Raw genomic sequence first — 17,502 nt, forward strand, 5'->3', positions numbered from 1 at the left:
ATGTCTTATTTTTTTGCCATCACCCTCCATGGAAATAATGTAAATATTATTGGTTTTGCAATGTGTGACTCTAGTTAAATTTGTAAATATTCAAGATTGCAACCACTAGGGTGTGGAATCCAGAAAAATAGTCTGAAAACGCTGAAAGAAATACCATCACAGCCCCCATCCAAAATTTCAGAGAGATTTGAGTAGACATTCACACTCAGATAGAGGCTCATCGACATTTCAATCAGATTTTGATACAAGTGGCCTTTATTCAATGAGCTTGCTACAAAATTATCACTTGCTTTTGTTAATGTTGTGATGACAACATATTCTATTGTATGCGTAAGTGTGAATATGGCTTCTTAATTTACCTTCAAGCACTAATCCTATTCAAGGGTCATTTGGAAGGGAAATGGGTACTTTTTGTATTTGGTATTAACTGCTGTGTAATTAATATTAGTTACATAGAAGCCTTATGGTTTTTGACTGACAGTTTTACATCTTGTTTTTCAGCAATACAGTTATTTACTAGAGATAGTTGTATGTTTCATGTTACTAGTCAGAATGCGAAAAGAGTGAAACAGCATTTGGTGAAAGTGTGAGAAATGGTATCTCCAAGCTGATTGGACAAGTAACATTCACACTGAGCTACAATGGAATAGCAGAACCTGGTAGAGGAGTTAGTTTGGAATCCCTGGAAGATGTGTGAGTACAGCAGAAGGGTGAGGTGAACAAAAGAAGAGGCAGAGCAGAAACATAAAGACCTGGGCTATGGAGAACAAAGAGTAGTGTTGACAGTGCTAATAAAACTTTGGTAGGGTGTTGGATTTGGCTTGAGATTGTTCTTTCAGGGTCTTCACTCCTGCAGTGCAGAATGGGGTTAGAGTGAGTGTGGAGCTAATCCCAATTAGAACTTGAGGAAATCAGTCCCCAACAGCCTGTACTACTTTGTTTCTTTGTAAAAACAGAAATTTAGATTGTTTTGCAACCTCTCTGCTGGTAGAGCTTGTGTGATGTGTATGCAGCATGGGAGTTTACACCTGCAAGCCATATGTAGCTCAACTTTAATATACTTACATAAATTATAAACTTACTAGTTTTCAACTAATGGATTTTAACATGCCTGACATCATACCTCTCTTCCTTGGGGTTATATCTAGAAGCAATCTAGTGACCTGTAGTTTTGTGCCAGGAGATACTGGTTCGATATAGCCCCAGTAAGGAAGACACTCAGACTGTAAAGTATTGCTTAAAATACCATTTCTTTGAGCTAACACTGAATAAAAAGTATAGTGTAGATAATTTTGTGTCCTTCTAGGTGCTGAGTTGTGTGTTATCAAAAAGGTCTCAAATCAAAGCCAGGCAGATCCTGTCCATGGAAAGGTCATCTGATGGTTTTGTCTATTGAGCTCTTACAAGATTTTCTTAAAACAACTCTAGTTCTCATTTCTACTGGCAAACAGAAAGCTGGTTCACTTGAGAACTGTTTGCTGCACTTTTAGATATAGACAAGGACACACAAATGTAATCACCAGTGCAGAGTGGGAGCTGCCTCTGGGCTCCTCTGTTGCAGCCAGCTTGCTGGCCAAGTTTATCCTGCAGCCAAGGGACCTGTGCTGCATGGCACAGGTCTGACAGCCAAGCTGTACATGCAGCACTCCTCAATACAGTGATCTTCTGGTTAGGATCAATACACTGTGACTAAAGAAAAAATCACTTGGATAAATATTTGCAAATTGATGCAAAGATACATCTAGGTTTTGAGGGCATAAATGTTTTCAGGGCAGGTATATAACCTAGGTGAGTGGGGAATGATCCTAACTGAAACTCCTGAGTGGCTTCCGTAATAATAATAGTAATAAATCATGTGATACCTGGAGTAGATAAGTTTACCTCTCCCTATTAATCTCTTGAGCTCTGGACTGATGGGGGTTATTTTGAGTTTGTGCATAGTTTCACACTGATGTAAACATGTCAGGTATTTTTTGTTGTTATTTGTTTCTTTGTTGTTTTTTTTTCCAGTTTATAAGTAAACTTTTTTTGGAATAAATTTTTCATAAGAAGTATTTTGTAAGAAATAGCCAGCAAAACTCTCAGCTGAAAGGAGGTACTTCTGTATTTCATAATGGGTCATTGGCAAAGAGTTGGCACATTTTTCACATAGAAAAGTAATAACAATAATTAAAAATAAGGTGTGAAAAAGTTCGTTCAACACAGTATACAGTTTCAAAAAAAAACCACAAAAACAAACCCATACAGAAAAAAGAAAAAAAACACAAACCAACCAAAAAACAAACAAACAAAACACAACAAAAAACTACCAAACAAAAAAAAAAAACCAAAACACACCACACCGAAACACGAAACAAAAAAAACCTCACTGCCCAGTTGTTGGCACTATGATATTCATCAGCTCCTGTCTCCTAGGCAGGTTCCACTGCTTGATTGGACATAGGATGTTTCTAGGTGTGTCTCTTGCCAAGAAGCTTTTGCATTTTAAGAGTACGTAACAGACCATAATAACCTTCTTCTGTGGTAAGAACTGTTGTATGTATATTTATTAATCAGTACTGTCTTATTGTTATGAACAGTGCTCACAGGTTAGCAACAAATAATCAGGTGTGCTAGCAGATGTTTCCACACCAGCCTTTTATGGGTTTAAAATCTGGAGAGATCTTAACCTTGGATTTTAATTGTGGCAATTGTTCCTCAGTATGCTAGTGCTATTTTTTAAAATTTGGAATTAAAATAAATATGATTATATACTAGTAAGGGGTATTCTCAAATCCACAGAGAATAAGATTAAAATCTGCTTTGTAATATTTTGAGAGAGAAATGCTTATAATAAGATTTTACATGGTCTGCATTTTTCATAAAAATTGTATGGTTAAATAATACATGAGATCTTTCTTCTCAGGTTGTGTAATGTTCAGGGCAATTTTATTTTTCTCAGACATGTGCATTGTGGGTTTTTTGGTCAATTTCTCAAATTATTTGGAAAATAAAATCAGTCTCATTTTAACACATCTTTCCAGGTGCCTTTAAAAAAATCAGGGAGAATCTTGAGGAAAAATACAGGAATATGCTGGATACATTTTTGTTTTGTATTTATAGTTTTATGTCATTTTTACTATCAAACAAAAAGATGCAATGATTGCTTTGAGAGGACACAGAGGGATTGAAAATAATAGAAACATACTACATAGACAAGTTTGCATGTAAATGTCGGTGATCTAATACTGTTGGAGTATGGTAGAAACGGCTAATAAAAACAGCAGCTGTAATACCCAGTTGGTGTAACATCTGCTTTCCCACTTTTACAGCAGTAGTGCTTAGAGCTCATTTCACATGACTGTACTTGTTTTTGCTCTCGGAAAAATGTTGCAGTCATGACACAAGCATCAGCTTCTTTGTAAGGGGTAATACAGTGAGCCATACTAAAAAGAGGTTTTCACTGTAATGTTGCAGTAGTAATTTATTTTTAGCAAATATATAACTGGAAACAAAGAACCTTTTAATGATAAATAACTTATTTTAAGCAAATAGTTTTTTAAGAAGTAACTCTTTCACCCAACTGTATCAAAAATACAAGGAATTTCAGGCAAAGGTTCTTCCTATTAAGTTACATGGATTTGGTTCTAGTTCTTCTGCATATTTCTTATTTTTGGAGCATCAATTTTGTGCTCTAGTATAGTAAAGTCGTGTTCTTTACATACATCAGGAGTGTCTCCACAGTTAGTAACGTTACAGAGTAGATTTTTTTCTCATAATTTTAACTCATCACCAGTCAACACCAGAGGGTGCTGAAATGCAACACAGTATTCACAAATTCCTAGTAAAATAGTGGTATATACATAATACACCTTTTCTAAATATTGCTGTTTTGATCTGTCTCAGCCTTTTCTTGTTTGCATGTTCACCACCATGATACTGTAATACCAGAATGCCCCTGGTTCTAGGTTTCCTTATAATGACAGCAACACATTCTTCTCACCAGCGGCTGGCACCGTCAAAGAAAGATTTTCAAGTATGCAGATAAACTTATCTACAACAGCAACTCATGTCATGTCCTTGTCTTGCATGTCCTGGCTTTACTTCTGTGTGCAGGGGTCAGAGACTGTGGTTTTTGTAGCTGTATGCCATGCTGTCAGCAAAGGAAGAAGTTACTAAGAACTTTGAAATGCATTAATCATTCTTAGGCAAAACCTCATGGTGCAATTAATTTTACAGTTCCCTTAGTTATGTGATGTTTTTTCAGGGCTGAAGTGTTTAGGATCTACATGTGTTCCTCTCTTCAACCTAATTTCCTCCAACTCTTGGCGGCTCGCATACTTCAACACAAGGGGAACCAAAATGCAAGTATTATTCTTAGAGGCACTTGCATTTTATGAGCCTAGAAATTTGACTTCAAGAAATTAGATGTTGTGCCTTTGTTCCTTGGATGGGAAAAAATGTAAGATACTCTGACTGAATGACATATATATTTTTATTTTGAAAAGATAAAGAATACTATACCTTATAGTCCCTACTGCTGAAGAACTGCAATGTATTTCTAAAGTTGTTTTTAGTTCATGAACTGGTTAAGGGAAGATACATGTCTCTGGCTAAAGAATATTCTCAGACAGAATTTGTCAGACTTGAGTCAAGGAAAATTGTTCAGCAGTTTGCAATCATTATAATGGTGGAGCGGGTTGGTGAATATCCTCTGTGTGCAGGTGCATTTGATCAAGTGCTTGTAAAGAAGCAAATGATGCTTTGTGTCTTCCTCTTTGGTCACCCTCAGCAATAAACTAAATTCAAATAATAAACTGCTAAGTCTAAAATTCTTGAAAACAACCATTACTTTAATACCTGTAGGGTTTATTTCTGCCCTAGCAGCTGGTTGCAATCACCACTGCAAATGTTTAAAAAATTATCTACATGATTTGTTGCATTAAAGATATGTATCTAAGTGCATTATTGGTTCCTGCAGTAAATTAAACCTCCAAATTGTGCAAGGATTGCATCATCCTTTGCACTGGATTATATGATTGGAATTATAATTAGATTCCAGGCTAAGAACACTTTTTGTCATATAAAAGGCTTTCTGAAAAAGAAAATAAAAGGAAAATAATCTAGTCACTGTTGGAATCTTTTTTGTACATCTTTAATGAAAGGCCTCTCGTTTTATTTGTTGCAGTAGTGTAATCAGATTAGTGCTGCTTTCTTAAGCCTGTATAATCTAATTTAATTCAAGCATCATAGAATAATTTAAAAAATCAATGTAGCCTCGGTTGTTTTGAAATAAAGAGAGGAGTAGCACATCAGTAAACATCAGTTCATCATGTTTAATTAGCTAATAGGGATTTTCTGAAGCTATTAAGCAGGATCTGAAATAGCAAATTGGATATAGGTGTATTAATTTATGCGGAAATTCCGTTGTGGAAACTGGAAACTTTAAATCCGACTCTGTTTTCCTTTATAGAGACACTACCTTTTTTAAATTAACAGAAATTAGAAAAAAGTGTGTCTATATATTTTCAGTAGCTCCGTCAATAATGTGAAGTGTTTCTTTTAGTCCCCTTCCACCAAGCTATGCAATAAAAAAGATTCATATTTGTCTCCATCTTTAGATCATTTGCAGGAAATAAAAGATCACAAACAACTCAGAAATTTCTTTACATATCAATATATCAAATGCAAATCAAGTGAACTTTGCAGTTAGAGCAGTGACCTTCAACCAGACTCTGAGTCAAGAATTTCTGTTTCCAAGGCTTCTCATTCATGCTGAGTATTTTACTGGCATAATGTATGGATCTTTTGTGGTGTGGTGGTTGCTGGAGGATGAAAGAGGGCCCTCTGGCTCATTTATCCTACTCTGAGTTGGGATGTGAACTATGTTGCCAGAAAAGAAAGTTCAATGCTCTCACTTTCGACTCTAATCCCCTCATCCTTTGGCTTGCTACAGCAACTCCCTGTTGCATGATTATTTTTTCAACTATAGAAACTAGTGGTAGTTTTGGAAAAAAAGTAGTAGTGGAGTGGTTTTGAAAAACAGCTAACATTTAGTGAATATTGTATGGTTGTGCTTTTGAAGCTCTCTATCATCATAAATATTTTGTATCTTAGAATGAGAAAAAAAAATCTATATTTCTAATAATTTAATTTCACTTTCTCCATACACTGTCTGTCTTTTTTTTTTAGTTTGGTTGTTCTCTTTTTGTTTTGTCCCTGTCCCAAACAGGGATTCAGTCAAAAGATGGCATACCAACCGCTACAATTCAAGTATGGGATTTTTTTTTTAACAATGGGGAGAAAAATTGTTTATTAAGATTTTTATTTTTATTTTTTAATGAAATTTTATCTGGCCAAGGGTTGATTTACTTCCAGTGTAATTAACATGTTTACAGACTCTTCCACTAGTAAAACTTCACTATTGCTCATGTCATAGTGGGCCAGGGGGAGGAAGTACAGATGGAAAACTCTGGTCATTCTTGTGTGCCAGATTATTCTCTAATAATTCTTTACTGCAGGCTTTTAGATCTTTGTCTTGGTCTGTGCTAGATTCCTGTTCTCTATTATCTTTACTCTCTTTACTAACTTCAGCTTAAAATTTTCTTGATATCTTTTCATCTGGCTAGTTTTAGTGTCTATTTTTCTTCCTCTTTACTGCATCTCACATTTTTCTGCCTGAACCTCTCTTATTAACAAAGAGTTTATTTCCTAGTTTTTGGAAATACTTTTAGACTTCTCTAGAAGTGGAAGATTCTATGAACCCATAAGAGGGAAAGTAAAAAGTTAAAGGACAAGATGCTTTGAGGAGGGGGATAAAATAGCATTGCTTAGTTACACCTGGAGAATTACTTCAGAAAAACTGAAAAAAAAAATCAGAATTAATCAAAAACAGTTTAGGAGACTTCTCGCATTACTCCATCCATGAAGTTTAGGAACCATCAATAATCTCTAACATTTCAGTGAAGGATAGATGAGCTCTCAGAGTGATTTTTCATACAGGTACCAGGCAAAAGTCCTCAAGTGCAGTATTCTTGACGGGTATTCCACTGTCTTTCTGAGTATAAGCTCTGTTTGTACATCCATGCCCAGCCATGTCATTAGAAATGAAAATAGAAAATTTCCTTATAATGTTAAACACTTAATGGAAATATACATTTGTATTGCAGCTTAGCATACTTGGGATACTTGAATATAGTCTTCTCAGAACTACACAGTACCATGACTACTATGTTACAGGCTGGTGTACCTTTTTCATTAGATTTCTGAATGTATCAGTTAATGTTAGTATGACTTTTAAGATTAATATAGATACTTGTGCTAATAAACTTCAGGTTTTACAAGGCGATGCTGCCAGCCTTGACACTTGCTTACCCCCTTGTTCCAACAGAGATCAGACGCTCCCCCACAGTGAGCCCGAACTAGGCTCACTTTGAAAGCCTGTCTATTTAAACAAGCCCTCTGGGACAGGAGATGAGCTAGGTTATAGTTTAGTGTTATTTCATGGAATAGTGCTACTGATGTACAAGTCTGTGTTACTTTTGCATGCAGATTTACTATTGTAATGTAAACAGAATGTCTTTGAAATAGGTGGAGTATAAATGACGGAAAATATATCAAAGGAGAATTGCTGTTACTACTGCACAGAGTTGTACATGAGCTGTTTGTCTTCTTTTGCTCTTCTAGTGAGAATATGTAAAGCTTCAGATGGATGCCAAAGCAAAGGTTTAATGAGTTAAACTTACGTGCTTACAAGCACTGAAGCACTCCTTTCAGATTGTACAGCATAAAATTTGTGCTGAGGAGTTTATCTGGTAAATGCAAGATTACCGACATAACACAGTCAAAGGCAAAGTAGTACTGCAGGTGGAAGCCCAATGTTTCACCTGTAATGCATTGGGATTAATGCAGTCTAAGATACACTTGTGCTGCTGAACAGGTGTTCAGTTATTGGTGCAGATTGAGGGCTTGGGTGAAAGAATCAGTGTTGCTCTGAATCACAGCTGAGTTCTAAATTGTGCTTGAGAATCAAGCCTATACTGCAGCAGCATGAATCATCCTGTCCCTGTACTGGTGCTATGTTACTGCAGAAAATTGCTACATAATATGGTGGGGCAAGGCTGCAGAGCCTTCTGATGAAGAGGCTCAACGCACAGCGCAGTGTCAATGGAAGCTTGTTGTGAGGAATGCTGCAGTACAGAAGTCAGCAGGTAAGGAAAGCTCAGTGTCATGACTGAGAAATGAATAGAATCCAACCTCAAACCTCCATTTAAAGGTGGTTCATGGCTTGAATGCAGGAACATTGCATCAAGGGGTAGGAGGGCAACAGGAAGGGACTGGAAAGAAATCCTTTGGGCTATCTGCAGAAGGACCAATAGAACTGTTGTATAGACAGACTTGAGGTTTTCTACAACAAAATTAATCAAAAATACTTTGAACAAATTTGAATTGGCATTGCAAGTTTAGACTGGCTCAGCATTTTGTTACCTACCTGTGGGGTTTTTTATCTGGCTCTATGAATCCTGGCACTGCCTCTGTCTTCAAAGGGAAAAAAAAAAGTTCTTTGTTTAGCAGGCTTGCCAAGTGTTCATAAAAAATATAACTGGTAGCATTTCTTTCAAGCAAACTCAGTTGATTCAAAGACATTCCTGACTCACCACCAATATTTTCTCCAACTAGAACCTAAGTATCTTAACATTTCAGCTAGTGTTCAAAGGTATAGTAGAAAAATAAGCTATTGCTTTTTGCACATATGCTTAGATGCTAGAATTTAGTAAGTAGATTCTCTGTCTGACCCTTAGAGGCAGACTGACTTACTAAGGTTGATGAGATTATGACTCATACTGCTCTTTATGGCTGAGGTCCCCATAAAGCAGCTTCTGAACTGTTGCAATTTTTAGCCCAAGTTTTAATGATACTCCAACATTTTTTTATTGTTTGTTGTCTCAATGCAAGTTACCTGGTCTTGTGAGTTATAGCCCTAAATGTCGCATATGCAAGGGCATTAAGTTTAGAAGAGGGAGAGCACATCAATCTATAAATGAAAATAGCATTTAGGTTAAAACTACATTTGTTCCAGCTTTGTGCCCAGTGCTCTACAGATCACTCTCACTTAATACAATAGTTTATTTTAATAACCCTATTTATTTGGACTTGATCCTAAAGGTATTTTCCAAGCTAAATGATTCTATGATTGATTATTGATCATCATCAGAAAATGCACTTTTTAAAAAAAATTTTAAAAATTTCCCTGTGTAATTATGAGTTGTTTAAAAAGGCACAAATTGGCGGGTGACTTTACTTTCTGAGGGGGCGGAATTTACAACTACATTATTTTTCATTTCAGACAAGTTGGTTGTTTCTGTTATTGCATATTATGTAGCTTTAGTAAGTGTATCTGGAGGTAGCAGCTAGTATGTTCTGCTCTAAATCCTTAAACAGTTCTTGTCACTTCATTATCTTTGCTATGTAACCAGACATCATAAGCAGTAGATGTTTTTGCTATTCACTTGCTTTGGAAATAATACCAGCACTTTTTTAACAAAATATATTTTGCTATGATATAGTTTGCTATGTTTTATAAATAAGAAATATTTCTATTTCAAAGTAATTTAATTTATTGTAAAAAGTTGCAAAAGAAGCCTTTTATATTACATGAATTGCCATGGCTTAGCAGGAATGTGTTTTTCCTGTTCTCTTAGATCTTATCATTAGGTATATTTTGTCACTAGGATTCTGTTTGTTGGGTTTGCGAGATTCAGTACATAATTGGAACAGTTATAATCTGAGTAATCAAAATTAAATGTTTTGCCTAGTGTTTTTTCCTCTTAATCCATTATTTAATTAAATAGCAGTAGTTTACATTAGGGGCTGTGCTTGAGATTGTAAAATAAAAGTCAACAAAAATGAGTGCATGGGTGGCTAGGAAAACATACCAGGCATGGCCTTGCAGCTTGGGGTACCAGACTAATGGGGAGGAGTGGGAGGGAGAGAAAAAGAAGGAAGGAAGAGATTATTCCTGTTGTTAACTACACAGTTCAGAAATTCAGAGCAGCCAAGCAGTAAGAATACATGTACATGAGAGGAAAGGCAGGTTGCACAGCAGAAACGCTCAAGGCTACTAAGCTGTTGCAGAAAAGAAAAAACCAACTCAGATGAATTGAGACTTCTAATCCATTTCAACACAAAATCAGCCAGGTTTGCTCAAAGCACCTTTGTCAGTGTCTTAAGCTAAAAAGATTGATTTAGCACTGGCATATGTAAGGAGTGCCAGCACAGTCTTTTCTTTTGTTACACTGCAATAAACTGAAAAATAGGGGCATAATGAAGCACAACTTGAAAAGAAAGCATGTGTTTGTCCACTGGCTATAATTTAGCAAACACACACCTGTGCTCTATTTTGTTATTATTACTTCTGCCCATTGGATTCTTATCACATCTCATTTGGTAGGTTAAGTAGCACTCAATTCCTGGAGTTATATGGTTGTATGAATATTTCAGCCTTTTTAAAAAGTTATATTATTTGTAGAATAACTTGAAAGAAATAAAAGTTCAAGAACCGGAAGGCAAATGAAAAGCATGTTGTTTTTAAACAAAAAACTGTGGGGCCTGTTTCAGGAGTTCTCTGTGTGTAGAGTCAAATATTGTGTATGAGTAGCCTTATTTAAAAAATATGAAACTCCTACTATTTCCTTCCCATTCTGAAAGACAGAAGAGATGAAGATGTGTCTATTCTATGATAAAACATTTAAGAAACCTTTTGCAGTAGTGACTTGTAGGTAAAGAATTTGAGATAGGCTCTTTATTTGAATAGTCCTGGATCTGCACATTTTTAGAAAATGCACAATCTGCACGGGAACAATTATTTTGTTTTGTTTGCTTTGCTTTGTAAAAGAGGACCATTTCACATATCCAGTTTAGTATTTCACCATGCAAACGGTAGACTTGGTGCAATGAAAGTTAGGTACTTCTGGGATGAAGTGGTTGAGGAGTTGGAAGTGGTTGAGGAGTTGAAAGTGGCAGGACTAGAATGTTTTAAATTGGATTAGTCTAAAGTGAAATTTAAGCTTGGAATCACAGCTGTAATTTCATTTTCTCTTCATCCCCTCTGCCCCCAGAGAGCTTAGCATGCCAGCTTTAACCGGATTTCTGATTATATGGCATATGCATTTGCAGCCTGTTACTGTTGGGTGCATCACAGGCCCTGGTTGTTCCAGCTGAGAAGCAGCTGTGGAGCCTTTTTAACAGTGCGTGCTTACTCAAGTTCAGCATGGCACTTAAGCTGTTTGGATTGTCTTCAGGTCTAGGTAGAATGAATTCCCACCTAGCTACAAAAGGCCACGTAGACATACAGAAAGAGGAAAGACTTGCTAGATTGTAGTGACCAACACTTCCTGTTGAAGTGCTTGATGATCTTAGTTCTATCTATTTATTAAACTAGAGTCTGCATCACGTAAATGCTGTTACAATTAGCCCTAGTCTTCAAAATATCTGCTAAGTTGCATGTACTGATTAAATTTGGAGATTTGTACTAGTCTTTTCCGGTGAAATGCTATGTTCATTAATACTTGATCATTTGATTGGTGTCAAATCACCTGCCAGGGCAAATCTGAGATGCATCAAGCATGAACATTTACCATTTCTGTCAATCAATAAGCATACACAGTACACTGTTCATGTTTACTTTAGGCCAGTAGCGGGAGGATGGACAATAACTAGTCTGGGCATAGAGCTGGGGAATTGCCAATATGCTGAATCAAGTATTGTTTAAGTCTGCAAGAGCAAAGTGACGCTTTCAGAATTCCTGGAACTAATTTGCACTAGTGGAGCAGGTTTGTGCCAGATGAAATGCAACATCTGCATGGAATCAGACGAGGAGTATATCAGTCTCTTCATAAGTCTCACTTATAAAAGTGTCATAAGAACGTAAGTACACAGGGATACTTCAGGGATACTTATTACCCCAGGATATCACCACAGCTGTTGGTAGTTCATTGTGTAAAGATTTTCAGGGATTTTGCTTGTCTCTATGTCTTTGTTTTAAATAGTTTTTGATTTTGTTGTTTAGTTTTCTCTGCACATACTGTCTTTTAAGCTTATTTATACTTTTGCTACCTGAATATCTGTGACAGTATGTTCCCCATTGAATAAGATTGTATGAAAAACTGCTGCTTCTGTTTTAGAGCTTCTGCTTAGTAATTAAAAATATGTTGATGTTATGAATTGGAGAAAGTTGCACTGCTGTTACATAAAGAAGGTAAATGAAGGGTGGTTAGTCTATGCCTTCCATAAGCAGTACATAAAGAATCATGAACCACTGTCTTAGTTGTTTCTTTTAAGCTACTGGTGATAGGTACTGGCTTCCTACCAACTGAAAATACCTCGTTTGAAGTCTGTCAGAAGAATAAAGTCACTCAGTGTTTGTGGTATTATTTGTGAAATGTCTGGAAAACAGAACTGTATCACAAGGAGAAAAACAAATAAGTATATTCCATATAACTGAATTATTCTGACACAATAGTCTGAGTAGATATTAAGGCACACACTTTAATTAGCTGTGAGTGACGATCTGCAGTGTGGTTGCTGAGTTGCTAAGTCAGTGTGTATTTAAGTCCTGATTGGTATTTTGTAGACTCTTTATGTGAACATTGGCCAGAACAGCATATACAGGTTGAGTAATTTTCTGTGTTTGTTTCTCTGTAGTCTGTGATAGATTTGCTAAATGTTGGACTGAACTAAAAATGCAGGTTAGAAGTGACACTTCAGTGCCTAGCCTGCTAACAGTATTTATGCTAATGGTTTCTTTTCAGCATATTCGGTATCCTTAAATCCTTCACAACAGTTTGACAAAACTAACAAAACAAAACAAAAAACACACACAAAAACAACAACCAGCAACAAAACAACCCTTTTATGATAGCTAAAGAATGATTTGAACAAGGAAACATGAAGAAAGTAATGGATTAAAATAAATGAATTAGAGTATTGATAGTCTGCTTGGTACATTGCATGATACTGCATATTCCTACTAGCTCTGTCTGCCAGGAGCTATTAGTGTAAAAAGCACTCCTCTAGGTTCAAGCTTAACAGCATGTGTAATGTCTGTGACAGTTTGAGCCCTTGGAGATGGAATTGGTTGAACAGAGTAGTCTATTCAGATGAATGCAGGGGGTTCATTCACATGGAAATCATTCCTGGCACAGTGGATATGAGTTGGTATGAGTGAAAGAGGAAACAAAAAGGAGCCACAGAGGGCTGAGCTGCCAGCACCACTGAATCAGCAGAGCTTCATTGTTCACAATAAATGTAAGTTACTTTACATCACATCAGTCTTACCCAAAGTTTTGAGAAGTAGTGGTGAGACATAGTTCTACTGTAAAAGATTAGTTTGAAACCTCATTTTCTTGTAGGTGTATAAATAAACCATGTTATGCCATTATAGCAGCAAACTTTAAACTGATTTTCATCTTCCTTAAAAGCTCATAGGTGTTTTTGTATGGTACCAAAAAATAGAATCAGTATTTTATAGTTTAAATCGGTAAAGAGGGCAGGAAAAATGCAGAGCTAGCCAGTACCAGCAAAAGCCTGGTATTATACCTAGGAAATCTGTATTTTTCTGAATTTTGCTGTGTCAGACATGCTTCCACTAGGAGGAGTTGTCATCATATGCTGTAAGAGTATCAGACTTGCGCTTTAATTATTTAACTCATTTGATGGAAAATGCAATTAGTTGTAGTTGCAATGTGAAATATCTACAAAGTTCACCTATATCTGACTAGCTTGTTGTATATACTGCAAACTGGTATAAATATAAAAAGAAGCTTGCAGCTTATGTTTGACAAAGCTGCAAACTTATGTTTGTCAATTGCATTTAGGGAAAAAATTGAGTGCATTTCCTAGAGACTACAATTTATTTTGAATTTCGTGTTTTTCATAGAATATTTGAAAACTTGAGAATTTCAGAGTGTTAAATTATGTTTTAATAGTCAAAGTTAAGGGAAAAGCTCAAACTGGAATGTCAGGATGTTTGGAAAGCCCAAGAAAGAGGCAAGGGGGAGAAAAGTTAAATATGCACATACCCACTTTTCAAAAATTACCATTAAGCTAATTTGACAAAACCATAGCTGAATTAAGAATCTGGTCTTACATGTCACTTACCTTGTATATGGAATATATCAAGCCAACAGCAGCAGCATCTTTTGGTAATTCTGAGATATTGTGATAGAGGATAGAAGAAAACTAATTAATTACATGTGTAGTAAAACATTGCATTATGAACAGTTGGACTTAAAAGCTACATATAAACCACCTTTCTCTATGCTTTTACTATGCTTTTTACTTCAAATATGTCCCATTACTTATGACTGCAAGTGAGCATGTTCTTGAGATAATACAGAAAAGCACTCTGAAAGTAAAAGCTAAGTTCAGTTCAGTAGATCAGAGTGCAACCTAGGAACTTCCCATTATATTACCATTTGATAACTTTTTGGCAGCAACTTCATTTCATAAAAGCCTCTGAACAGCTGGTGTACAGAAACAGAACTGTACAAACTTAAGCTGGATTTGAATTGTGTATTTTGATGTCAAAAAACTGAAATTGTGTAAATTATGTGGGTAGTACTGCAAGACCTTCAAAGTAAGGATTTCAAAATACTATAACTTCACTCTTGAGTTTTTCAAGTAATAATGGAAGAAAGTCTCACTGAATAAATATAAGCAACTCATGGAGTAACTATGGTTTTACCACATAAAAATCTGGTGACCTGACTTAAACCTATGATGGTCTCTTTATTGCAGGAAACCTGAGGTGTACAGGAAGTGACAGTGTTTGGAACAGGTTAATAAAACATAGATCTTTTATTGCCCTCTAATACATGCTGTCATTTTATAGTTTTGTTTCCTTCCTTGCTCTGGAAAAGAAGGATATTCATTTATCAATGGGAGAAATATATGTGCTAACATCTGCCACACACCTTGCCGGTGTGTTTATAATAATATTTTGGATGTTAAAAAATATTGGCATTGCCTGCCCTAAGCAAGAGTTGAATCTATTTTCAGAAAAAAAATAGTGTAAAAGTAGAAGAATAATAGGAAACTCCCTCTGCATAAAGCAAATTCTCATAATGATGTATTTAGGGTCTTACACTTTATTCTGTAGTTCCATTTTACTCTTAAACTTGACCAGGCTCTGAATATATCTTGTGTTCTGACCACTAGGTTGTACCCTGCATCTGATTAAGTGTAATATTGGTTAAATAAGAGGTGTTTGAGTTAATGTTTCTGTTACCTTTCTTCACCAAAACTACTGCTAGCAGAAGGATCAGAAAGGCAATTAGTTATCTTGTGGGAGAAAGGAGATTTTTTCCTTCAGCTGTAGAAACAATTTTCTCATTAAAACAGTAGGGAAAAATATACACAGATGTCAACAAAGACTTAATAGCACATAAAAGCATGCCATAAAATAACCAGGTTCAGAGGTATAAGTGCAGTACATTTGAAAACAATGCATCTTGTATCTCTAAGTATCTTCTCATGTAAGGTTAATGTCATTTTCTGCTTGCACTTGAATTTCCTTTGGTATGAGGGTTTGGAGACAGGGAGATTAAGAGTGGTTTTTTGGTTTGTTTTTGTTAGTTGGTTGGGTTTTTTCATTTGGTATAAATTAATAACAGAGCAAATGCAGCTGGCCAAGTAAGATTAGATAGCCTCTGTTTATCACTATATTGTTTAAAGAGAATGTTGCTCTGTGGAAATTCTGGGATTCCTTTCATGCTTATTGCAGAATTTCTCTTAAGTGTGGTGACGTTCCACCAATTCTTCGAGGTATTTTTTAATTGTCATGTACTAGCATGAAAGCTAAATATTCAAAATTAAATATAACATTTGTAGTCTTAAAAATATAATCCTAGTAACGTTGTTAAACAGTTTTGAAAACAAGTTCCTTTATGACAACAAAATTAAAGTCTGACAAAATGAGAAGTGTATGAACCAGAGAAGTCCGCAGTTTTACTTATGCCCTAGCCAACTAACTGTGTTTTCCTTTTATGTCTCTGAAAATCATATGCCTTTCATGCTGACCATCTGGCAACCTGTTTAAACCACACCAGTAAATGAAAGATTTCAGTGGCTGAGCTTGTCCTTGCCTCACACAAGAATGTTCTCTGTGGCTTTAAAATTCTTCAAATAAATTCTTTTGTGGTGTGTCCATTAAGTGTTGAGATTTTCTGACTGATGTTACTCCACAAGGTGCTCTTAATTACTGCAATACCACCATTGTTTAGTTGTACACTGTCATCAATAGCTTGCAATATTTTCACAATAATAAAAAACCTTCAGTAAAGCAGAGTATTCCAGTGGAGGATAGAGGGATTTCACAACATGATTTGCAAATTAGTGAGTTTGTTCTTTAACAGACGATGAAGTGATGATATCCAGGATTACAACTTCTGCAATGTAATGGTGTATGTGTCTCTGAAGTAACTATGTTGACTTGTTTCCAAGGTTGACCACTGAGGCAAAATTAATAGCGGCTTCCAAAACAATGTCTGGTCCAAAACATTGTGTGTCTTACTAATGGTACTTGTTCTAATTTAAATACCTTTAAAATATTTCTAGGAATGTATTGTACCTTAACACAGGTAATACTGCTACTGTGGCCTGCCTTTCTGCAGGGCAGTATTTTTGGTTTTTTGGTTTTGCAATTTGTATTTAAAAAAAAAAAAGCTTCAGGACTTTTCTACTTTTCCAAGAATTATAAAAATGCTAAACAGTTTTCTCTATCTGATAGAAAGCAACACTGGCTCTTTGATAACCATAACATATCAGCCTTTGGACAGCTTCTTGTCACATGTTTAGAGTAGACATGTGCTGGAACAAGTGGTTTGTGGCTGGAAGGTCATAATTCCAGTTGGTTGATACAGAACTAATGAGGAAGTACTTTTCCTGGATTATAGATGTGAGGAAAATCTTCAAATTAAAAAAAAAAAAAGTATCAAAAATACATTATTAAAGACACTACATGTCTTAACATGAGAGTTTCCTGCTTATGGCATCAGTGCTCTGATGGGAAATGTTCAGGTCCCAAGTAACAGATTAAGAATTGGGCATCCTTGAATTTACTTAGGATATGCTCAAACTTGCAAATAGAAATCTCTTCACAGACTCAGCAATTCTTTGGAGGCTTAAGTTTTTGTTTATGTGGATCTTATGTAACTGCTTACATGGATCAGTGAATCTGGGAGAGTATTTTATGTGTCTGTCTTTTGACTCCCTATGTCTACCATGTGTCCATCTTAATGTCTATCTCCTATTTCATTTTAGCCACTGGAAAAAAGTAACAAAAAGTATTTTTATTTAAACATACCTCACATTCAGGTGACATCATGATAGGGATCAAATGGTAAAAAATCTCTAAGTTGCCTTTGTCATAGATATACTCCATAACTGGTAGACTTCTAGCTCTGTTCGCACCTTGGGCAAACACCCGCCACAGAATCTTTTTTGTTTTGACTGTATTACAAAATA

The 17,502-nt window shown here is 35.8% G+C and overlaps 1 protein-coding gene across 3 annotated transcripts in view; it reads left to right on the forward strand.

Annotated features, from left to right (window-relative positions):
- The window catches only part of BCAR3 (BCAR3 adaptor protein, NSP family member), a 108,238-nt gene that overhangs the window by 16,138 nt on the left and 74,598 nt on the right, over window positions 1-17,502 (forward strand). Inside the window, exon 1 of one of the 3 annotated variants that reach the window (XM_005498740.3) lies at window positions 11,759-11,904. The exons of 1 other annotated variant lie outside the window; for it this stretch is intronic. The gene's annotated coding sequence lies outside the window, so the exon portion shown is untranslated. Of the gene's footprint in view, window positions 1-11,758; window positions 11,905-13,121; window positions 13,285-17,502 lie in introns of those variants that run through there. One more of the 3 variants, XM_065071136.1, reaches the window with a different exon arrangement.

Source organism: Columba livia, chromosome 8 (assembly GCF_036013475.1).
Source record: "Columba livia isolate bColLiv1 breed racing homer chromosome 8, bColLiv1.pat.W.v2, whole genome shotgun sequence".
NCBI lineage: Eukaryota > Metazoa > Chordata > Aves > Columbiformes > Columbidae > Columba > Columba livia.